Here is an 8,998-nt window from a genome sequence, read left to right on the forward strand (position 1 = left end):
CATGCTCTGCTGGGGAAGGAGGGACTATTGCCTCCTGTACCAGTCAGTTCTGATTTGACGGTACACACACAAAAAAATAATAAAATAAAACAAAAAAACAAAGAATAAGCAGGTTCGAACTATTAATGAGGAAATTAATATTAAGAAGCACCAGGATAACTAATAAGCATGGAGATGATTTATTGGGTGCCTCGCTGGCCCCACACTCTGCCAGGCGCAGGTGCTCATTGGTTGCTAAGGATCCAATGGAGCTGAACAGAGGGGAAAGTAGACAGCTGACAGTGGGTACTGGGGCTCCAAAGGGGTGATGAAGAGAGAGAGAGAGACTGGTGACTGAGGAATCATTCCCTTTCTTTCAGTTAAACCTCAGGGCCCAATCAGATCTGACCCACACTTTCCAGAGTCCACTCAGTTTCAGGTCAGGTCTTGTGGTCCACTCAGATGCTAGGATCTCCTTAGACCAGGCCAGACCTCAGGGCTCTCTCAAATCTAGCCCAGATCTCAGCACTTTCTTGATCCACGGCCAGACTTTGAAGTCCCCTTTGTTCTGGTCCAGGCCCCAAGATCCATAGTTCCTCAAGGACTCGCCACATCCTCTGCCCAATGTGATGCGTTGCCTGGACCACCTTGGGAAACCAGGTGTCTGGCCTGTTAGGGGAGCAGGCACCAAAAAAAAATTGGGTTCTCCCCCGGCTGAGAAGCTATCTGAGCGGAAATCTTAACGCTCTGTGGGGACCTGCAGGCTGGGGAGGAAGTGGCCCCCCCCAACGTGCTTCGACTGGCTCAGCAATTTGCCATCTCCCTAGGGACCTGGGGGTGGGGGTGATGTCAAGGCCACAGACATATCCGGCTCTCTGTCAGGGGGGACCGTGGCTCCCAGACAAAGGTAGTGTCCCCAGGGACACACAACCACACCGACAGGCAACTTCCGCCTGCCTCCCGCCTCGCCTCTGAGACAACACGAGGTCTCTGCTGGGTCAGCTAAGGGAACAGGCTGGAGAAATGGAAAACTCGGGAGGTCTCTCTACTTCCTGACGGTCCTCCGTCCTCGAGTCAGGAAGAGAGTTGAGCCTGCCCTGGGGAGCCCCTGTGTGAGGGAACAGTGGAAGAGGAAGGAAGCAGGGCCTTTTTCTTGGGGCGCTCCCAGGCAGGGGAAGCTGAGGGGAAGGAAGAGGCCTGGACCAGGCTCCACTAATTATAGGGTCTCGGAAAATAATGGCTAATCCTCATAGAACACCAGACTCTGACTAGGCTGGGCGCGGTTCTACGACCTCCTTAACCTGGGAGGTGGTGATTATTATGAGCATCCCATTTTAAAGATGAGGAAACTGAGGCATACAGCAGTGGCGAGGCTACATGAGGACTGCTAACCCAGCAGCCCTGAGCTCATCCTCTGGTTCATCAGGAGCCCCCAACCCAGTTCTGATCCAGTAACCTCCATCCAGGCACCAGCGGGTCAGCAGGGAAGGAGAATGGCAATGGCTCAGACCACGCAGAGACTCCACATGACCTTCTAGAAAAGGCAAAACTGTAAGGAGCATTAAAAAGGCCAGCGGTTGCCAGGCCTAGGGCTGGGGAAAGCAGTTCACTACGGGGGAGGGCACTGGAGAATTTTTGGAGGTGGAATAGTGAGATGGGGAGGTCCTTCTCCAAGGTCCAAGTAGAACTCTCTGACCTCTGACCCCATCCTTACTCCAAATAGTATGTCCCTTCTAGTTTGTTGTTATCATTATGTGCCGTCAAGTCGCCTGCAACTCATAGCAACCCAATGTACAACAGCCGTCCTGAGCCAGTCTCACTGACTCTTGACACATCTACCCCCACTGTCCCAGTCACAGTATCAATCCATCTCATCCAGGGTCTTCCTCTCCTGCACTGTCCCTCCAGCCTTTCGAGCATAATGTCCTTCTCCAAGGGTCAGTCCCTCCTGACCACATGCTCAAAGTATGTGAGACAGAGCTTCAAAATCCGAGTCTCCACTACTAATTCCAACACAAGGCGACCCCTCGTGTGTGAGAACAGAGCTGTGTTCTCTTAGGTTTTTTTTGTTGTTGTTGTTATGTGCCGTCGAGTCACTTGCTACTCATAGCGACCCTGTGTACAACAGCCCTAAACTCTGCTCTGTCCTGTGCCAATAGCACTGTCTCTGACACTCCCATCCCAATTATCCCAGTCACTGAATCAATCCACCTCATAGAGGGCCTTCCTCTCCTGTGCTGTCCCTCCACCCTCCCAAGCATGATGTCCTTCTCCAAGGACCAGTCTCTCCTCACAACATGTCCAAAGTATGTTAGATGGAGCCTCAGAATCCTTGCCTCCAAGGAGCCACCCGGTTTAACCCTTTCCAGGCGAATCTGTTTGTTTTCCTAGCAGTCCATGGTATTCTCAATACTCTTCTCCAGCACCACAGCTCAAAGGCATCCATTCTCCTTCTATCCTCCTTGGTCATTGTCCGACTCTCTGATGCATAATAGGTGATTGCAAAGACCATGGCCTGTATCAGACACACCTTAGTCTCCAGAGAGACACCATTGCTCTTCAGTACTTTGGAGAGGTCCCTAACAGCAGACTTTCCCATGGCAATGCGCCTTTTAATTTCCTGGCTGCTGGTGCCAAGACTGGGTTTTTTAGAGATGGATATTTTTCAGCAGCAGAATACCAAGGCACTTCTGGGTGGATTCAAACCGTCTACCTTTAGGTAAACAACTGGGCATGTTAACTTTTTTGCATCACCCAAGGATTCCCAAACATTGCAAATCCCCCCAAATCCAGGCCTGCTCTCCATCAGCCCTGGGCCTCCACCCTCAGCTCTTAGATTTTGGCAAGAAAAACCACACAAAGAGAAGTGTCTGAGACGGGTCCCAAGTTTCTCATCATCGCCCCAGTGCTGGGGGAAGGGGCCCAGGGCTAGGAGAAGCTTTCCAGATGCTGATCTTGGCAGGCGGAGGAGCTGTAGTCGCCTTGTGCGTGGGCTTGGGGCCCACTTTCAGTTACAGGGATGGGGTGAGGAGGTTCCTGGTGAAGAACAGTCCCTGCCACGTCTGCTCCAGATGCGGCCTTGGCCCTTCAGGCCTGGGAAGGGTGGGCTCCCGCTTCTGGCTGAGTGAGGCATGTGCTGTCTGCCTCCTGTTAGGGGGATGGGGACTAGCAAAGAGGCCTGCTTCTCAGCAAAGGCCCCCAACATATGCATATGTAATGATCCAGGTACTGTTCCTAAGGGCTTTTCAAAATGTTACCTCACCGAACTCCACTCACTAGCTGTCTACTCGGAACTGACTCATAGCTGGTCTTCTGCCAGGGTATTGACGCCTTCGAGCTATGATATTGGAGAAGAGCGCTGAACATCCTATGGACAGCCAAGAGGACAAACAAGTATATCCTGGAGAGAGTGTAGCCAGAGTGCTCTTTGGAGGCAAGAATGATGAGATTTACCTTACATACTTTAGGCATGTTGTTAGGAGGAGCTATTCCTTGGAGAAGGACGTGATGCTGGGAAGGGTGGAGGGTTGGTGTGTGAAGGAGAGGAACCTCTCAACCAGGTGGATTGACACAGTGACTGCTGCAATGGCCTGTAGTGTGTCAGGAAGTGTGAGGATGGGCCAGGATGGGACAGGGTTCAGGTCTTTTGTTCAGAGGGTTGATACGAGTCATACCTAACTCAACGGCACTTACAACAACAAATCACACAGGAGACTGCCCATCTTTCTCCAGAGGAGCCCTAGTGGATTCGAACTACCTACCAGAGAGTTGCCACTTTTGGGTTAGCAGAGCAACTGTCTCTGGACTATGCCACCAGAGCTCCCCAGGTCACCGAAAGCTCACCCTTTACCTGAGCCACTGCTATTCAGTTCCAGCTCATAGGACAGAGTTGAACGTGTCATAGGGTTGCCTGCACTGTGAGTTTAAGCAAGCTCCTGCAGGGCAAAGCACGGGCTCCAACTATCAGGCTTTTTTCTTTTACATTTTTCTTTAATTAATTTAAATGAAAATTGATAGAGACTTAGGGTTTCCAAGCATTCACTGTTGTACTTTTCTCCCTGCCCACCCTCTTCCCCCAATTCACACTTCTCCTTGAAAAGAAAAAGAAAAACTCTTTATGTTATACAACCCCTTTCCTCAAGTCTATTCCACTATGCAGCCTTCTCTCTGGAATTCTGTAATGACAAGAATACCAGTTCATATATCCCTTTTAAACAGTTCTCTCCCTCCTCTGTTTCAATGCAGTATACATCATTACTCCCCTCCTTTTCTGTCTTCCCTTAACTCTGATGTCAGTCCAGTTTTACAATAGTGGCCCTATGCAATATTTGTCCTTTTGTGACTGAGATATTTCACTCAGCATAATGGCCTCCAGGGTCACCCATTTCGCATAATATTTAATGAGTTCCTTGTTTTTCAGTGCTGGATAGTATTCCACTGTGTGAATATACCAGAGCTTCTCTATTCATTTCTTTGTTGATGGGCACTTGGGTTGTTTCCAGCTCTTTGCTATTGTGAACAAAGCTACAATAAACATGGGTGTTCATGACCATCAACATTTTACTTACCAGCTGAGTACTTATCCACACCATCACCAGAACCCCTTCCAAAAACTCACAGCAGCAACCACCTAGGGTCTGGATAGTCAAACTACAATATGTCTTTCCAAAAGAAGATGGAAAAGGAGCTGGTGTGTCCTCCCATATCTACTTGGCATAGATGAATCTGAATTGCTAAAAGAGAGAGGGAAGGTTAGACACAAAAGGTGCATTTCATTTGCATGAACTTCCAACAAAACAAATAAAGAAAAAGTTGCTGTTGATTCCAACTCATGGTGACCCCATCTGCATCACAGTAGAATTGTGGTCCAGAGATTCAGCAGCTCCTTTTACTTTTCCAAGAGGGTAGTGCACTGGGGGGGAGGGTCGGGAGGGGAGAAAAGTGCAACAATGAATGAATGGAAATCCAAAGTCTCTGTAAATTTTTACTGAAATTAATAATAAATTTAAATATATATAACAAAAAATACAACACCTCTAGGTGTATTGGAACCTTTAACCTTTTGGTTAACAGCCAAGTGCCTAATCACCAAGAGATTTGATAGGACCTTTCCTAGAAAAGACAAACTACAGGGAGGATTAAAAAGACCAGCGGTTGCCAGGGCCAGTGGAGAGGGGGAGGAGTGGACTAGAGAGAGCACCAGAGAATTTTTGGAGCAGGAATTCTTTTATATCTTGATTACAGCCGTATATTCATGACAACATATGCTGGTAAAAACTGGCAGAACTGTACACAAAAATTGTTGCTCATTCCCATGAGCTGGGACCGACTCACAGCTGACCCTCCAGCAGGTTTTCAGAGGCTGTAAGTTTCAAGGGAAGAAATTGCTTATCTTTCTCTTAAAAAGCAGCTGGTGGATCCAAACTGTTTGCTTTTGGGTTAGTAGCACAACTCCTTAACCACTAGGCCACCAGAGCTCCCTTAATACTTAAAAAAAAAGGGTGGGGGGAAGAGGGAGCATTTTATTGTAAATAAATTATGACTTGATTTTGAAAAAGGGGGGGGGGAAAGCTCATGGCAGCCAAACCCAGTGCCTTCAAGTGGACTGTGACTCACAGCAAACCAGGACAGACCAGAACTGCCCACGGGGCTTCTGCGCCTGGAAAGCTTTAAGGCAGCCCGCTGCCTCTTCTTTCTCCTATTAGCTCAAAGTTGGCTCTCTCATACTTTGGGCATGTTGCTAGGTGAGGTTACTCCTTGGAGAGGGACAGCATGCAGTGAAAGAGAAGACCTTTGATGAGTTGGATAGATACACAGTGGCCGCGGCAATAGGCTCAAGTGTGTCAGAGCTGATGAGGATGGCACAGGATAGGACGGGGTTCAGGTGTGTTGTTTCCAGGGTCACTATGAGTCATGCTCGATTCAACAGCACCTAACAACCACCACCCCACCACAGCTCTTCAGACCTATATCTGTCAAGTCTAACTAGGAGAATAGAAGTATCTCAAGCAAAAGGAATTTACTACAGGAACTGGTTACACAAGCAGAGAAGTCCGAGAGGGGAGATGGTGGGACTTAAGAAGGAAGCAGCACATAGGGAAACCATACCTGTTGGGAGACACAGTCGCATCCTGCTGTGAAGATGTAGTATCCTGATTATGCAAAGACTAACCGCTTTGGAACACCTACAGAAAGGTTGGGTTTTCATTCATTCATTGTTGTACCTTTTCTCCCCTCCTGTCTCTCTCCCATTGCCCCATCTACTTTGCAATACACCTCTTTTTCCAGACTCTCTACATACATATAACATGTAATCATACAATTCTTTCATACAACACTTTTCCACCTCTGTTTCAGTGCAGTGTTCATTATCTCTCCACCCTTTTCCTACTATCATTTCAATCCCCCATGTCAGTCCTAGTATATAACAGAGGTATTTGTCCTTTTGAGACTGAGATATTTCACTCAGCAGACTGTCCTCCAGGCTCACTCATGTTGTGTAATTTTTTTTGGTAGCTCGTTATTTTTCATGCTGTGTAATATTCCATTGTATGGATGTACCACAATTTTTCTAACCATTCGTTCATTGATGGGCACTTGGGTTGCTTTCATCTCTCTTCCAGTGTGAAGAATGTAGCAATACACATGGATGTGCACACATCTGTTTGAGTCGTGGCTGTGGGTTCTTGAGGGTATATTCCCAGGAGTGGAATTGCTGGGTTAAACTGTATTTCTAGTTTTCAATTTTTTTGAGAAAACACCAACTGCCTTCCATAGTGGTCGTATCATTTTACATTTCCCCTGGTAGTAAATAAGGGTTCCAATCTCCCCACAACCACCCAGCGTTGGTTGTTTGCCACCTTGTTGAGCTTTGCTGTTGTTGCTGGGGGCTGACACTGGAGTTGACAGAGGAAGCCGGAGAGCTCAGTGCTTGCTCAGGCTTCAGGCTGGCTTGAGGGCTGTTTGTGGGCTTTTTTCAAGGCCTCCTACACTATCCTAGTTGCCCAGGGACCAGAAGGGAATGGAAACTGGCATGCAAATCAGCCTCATCCCCAGGGCGAGGAGGGGTGCTTCAGTGAGAGTCTCCTCCTCCTCACGGCTTTTGGGGCTTTACTGTTACCCACAAAACAAGTCGAAGAGAAAAAACACACAGCAGATGTTTTGACTGTTGGGTGGGGGAGGGGCACTCCAAGCCGCGTCCCCCTCCGCACAGCAGGTCTGCACCCTATGTCCCATTCCTCCTGCCTGGGAGCTGTCCTCTAGTCTTCGAGTTCTGGCTTTTGGCTTCTGTGGGAACTCTTACAGAGTGATGGGAGGGGACCAAAGAAAGGCTGGATGTTGGGTGGCCATGGCTTTCTGGTTTGTGCCCCGTAAGTCACTGTGATGCTGGTGGCCAGCAAAGGCCCTTTCTGGCTGCAAGTGGAGTCCACTGGGGACAAAGGTCACCTGCACGGCTTGAGCCTTTGATCCACAGGAGAGGCCTGGCTGCAGCAACCTTTGACCCGCACAGCCTTGGGCCAAAATGGTCAAACTTTGAGCAGCCCAGCAGGCAGTTCTTGAGTCATGCATGACCTGCCTTTAGTTAAATCTCCCAGTCAATGGACTGGCTCAAAGGGGAATCCTGTGCAAACTGCCTTCTACACTCCGTGTGCCTGGTTACTGTGTAATGAACACATACCGTGCCTCTTGGGTCCTGTGTAGCATAGGGGTCCATCAGTGGAAGAGGCAAGGACCCCTGTGCTCAAGGAACCGTCGAAACAGTGAGAGAGGGAGACAGACAAGGATCAGGAGAAACAAGAGAATTGACTTCAGTATAACTGCAGTGAAGGTTCTGGAAAGAAACCAATAACCAATGAAGCAGAAAGACATGAACGTGGGTGGGACAAGGGACACTGATTTTAGACCCCAAGTCACCAAAAAAAATTTGTTCCCATCGAGCTGATTCTAACTCATTTTTTAAATGTAATTATTTTTATTTAAATTGGTTTATGCACAAAACTCATATACAATAGGTTTCATTTACATACACTGTGGTTTTTACCCATCATTACCATACATTGTGGGGTTTTTTTTATTCTAACTCATACTGACAATATAGGACAAGTAGAACTGTCTGGGCAGCTTCCAATGTTGTATCTTTTTTAAAAAATTTTTTATGATAGCTGCCCAACCTTCAGCAAGGCTGGCACCATCATGTTTTCTCGGGCAAACCTCGTTGTCTCGGCCTGGGCTGTGCAGACGCAATGGACCCAAGTTCGAAATAGGGCAACTTTGAAAAATATTACCAGGCGACTGAAGTCAATCAAAAACAGTCAGAAAATTACCAAGTCTATGAAAATGGTAGCAGCAGCAAAATATGCCCGAGCAGACAGGGAGCTGAAACCAGCTCAAGTATATGGAGTCGGATCTCTAGCGCTCTATGAGAAAGCTGATATTAAGATTCCTGAAAACAAGAAGAAACACCTCATTATTGGTGTATCCTCAGATCGAGGGCTTTGTGGTGCTATTCATTCCTCGGTTGCAAAACAGATAAAAAGTGAGGTGGCCGAGCTTACAGCAGCTGCAAAAGAAGTTATGATTGTTGGGATTGGAGATAAAATCAGGGGCATCTTGCATAGGACTCATTCGGACCAATTTCTGGTAACATTTAAAGAAGTGGGAAGGAAGCCTCCTACTTTTGGAGATGCATCAGTTATTGCTCTTGAATTGCTGAATTCTGGCCATGAATTTGATGAAGGATCTATCATCTTTAATCGATTCAGGTCTGTCATCTCCTATAAGACTGATGGAAAGCCCATATTTCCCCTTAATACAATTGCAAGTGCTGAAAGCATGAGTATCTATGATGATATTGATGCTGATGTGCTACAAAATTACCGAGAATACAGTCTGGCAAACATCATCTACTACTCTCTGAAGGAGTCCACCACTAGTGAACAAAGTGCCAGGATGACAGCTATGGACAATGCCAGCAAGAATGCCTCTGAGATGATCGGCAAACTGACTTTGACATTCAACC

General features: G+C 47.5%; 1 pseudogene; it reads left to right on the top strand.

Moving 5' to 3' along the window:
* The first annotated feature begins 8,172 nt into the window (after nucleotides 1-8,172).
* LOC102854770 lies at nucleotides 8,173-8,997 on the top strand (annotated as a pseudogene).
* Nucleotide 8,998: the final 1 nt, after the last annotated feature.

This window comes from Elephantulus edwardii, unplaced genomic scaffold, assembly GCF_000299155.1.
Source record: "Elephantulus edwardii isolate Elephantulus edwardi_28Jun2011 unplaced genomic scaffold, EleEdw1.0 scaffold00237, whole genome shotgun sequence".
Taxonomy (NCBI): domain Eukaryota; kingdom Metazoa; phylum Chordata; class Mammalia; order Macroscelidea; family Macroscelididae; genus Elephantulus; species Elephantulus edwardii.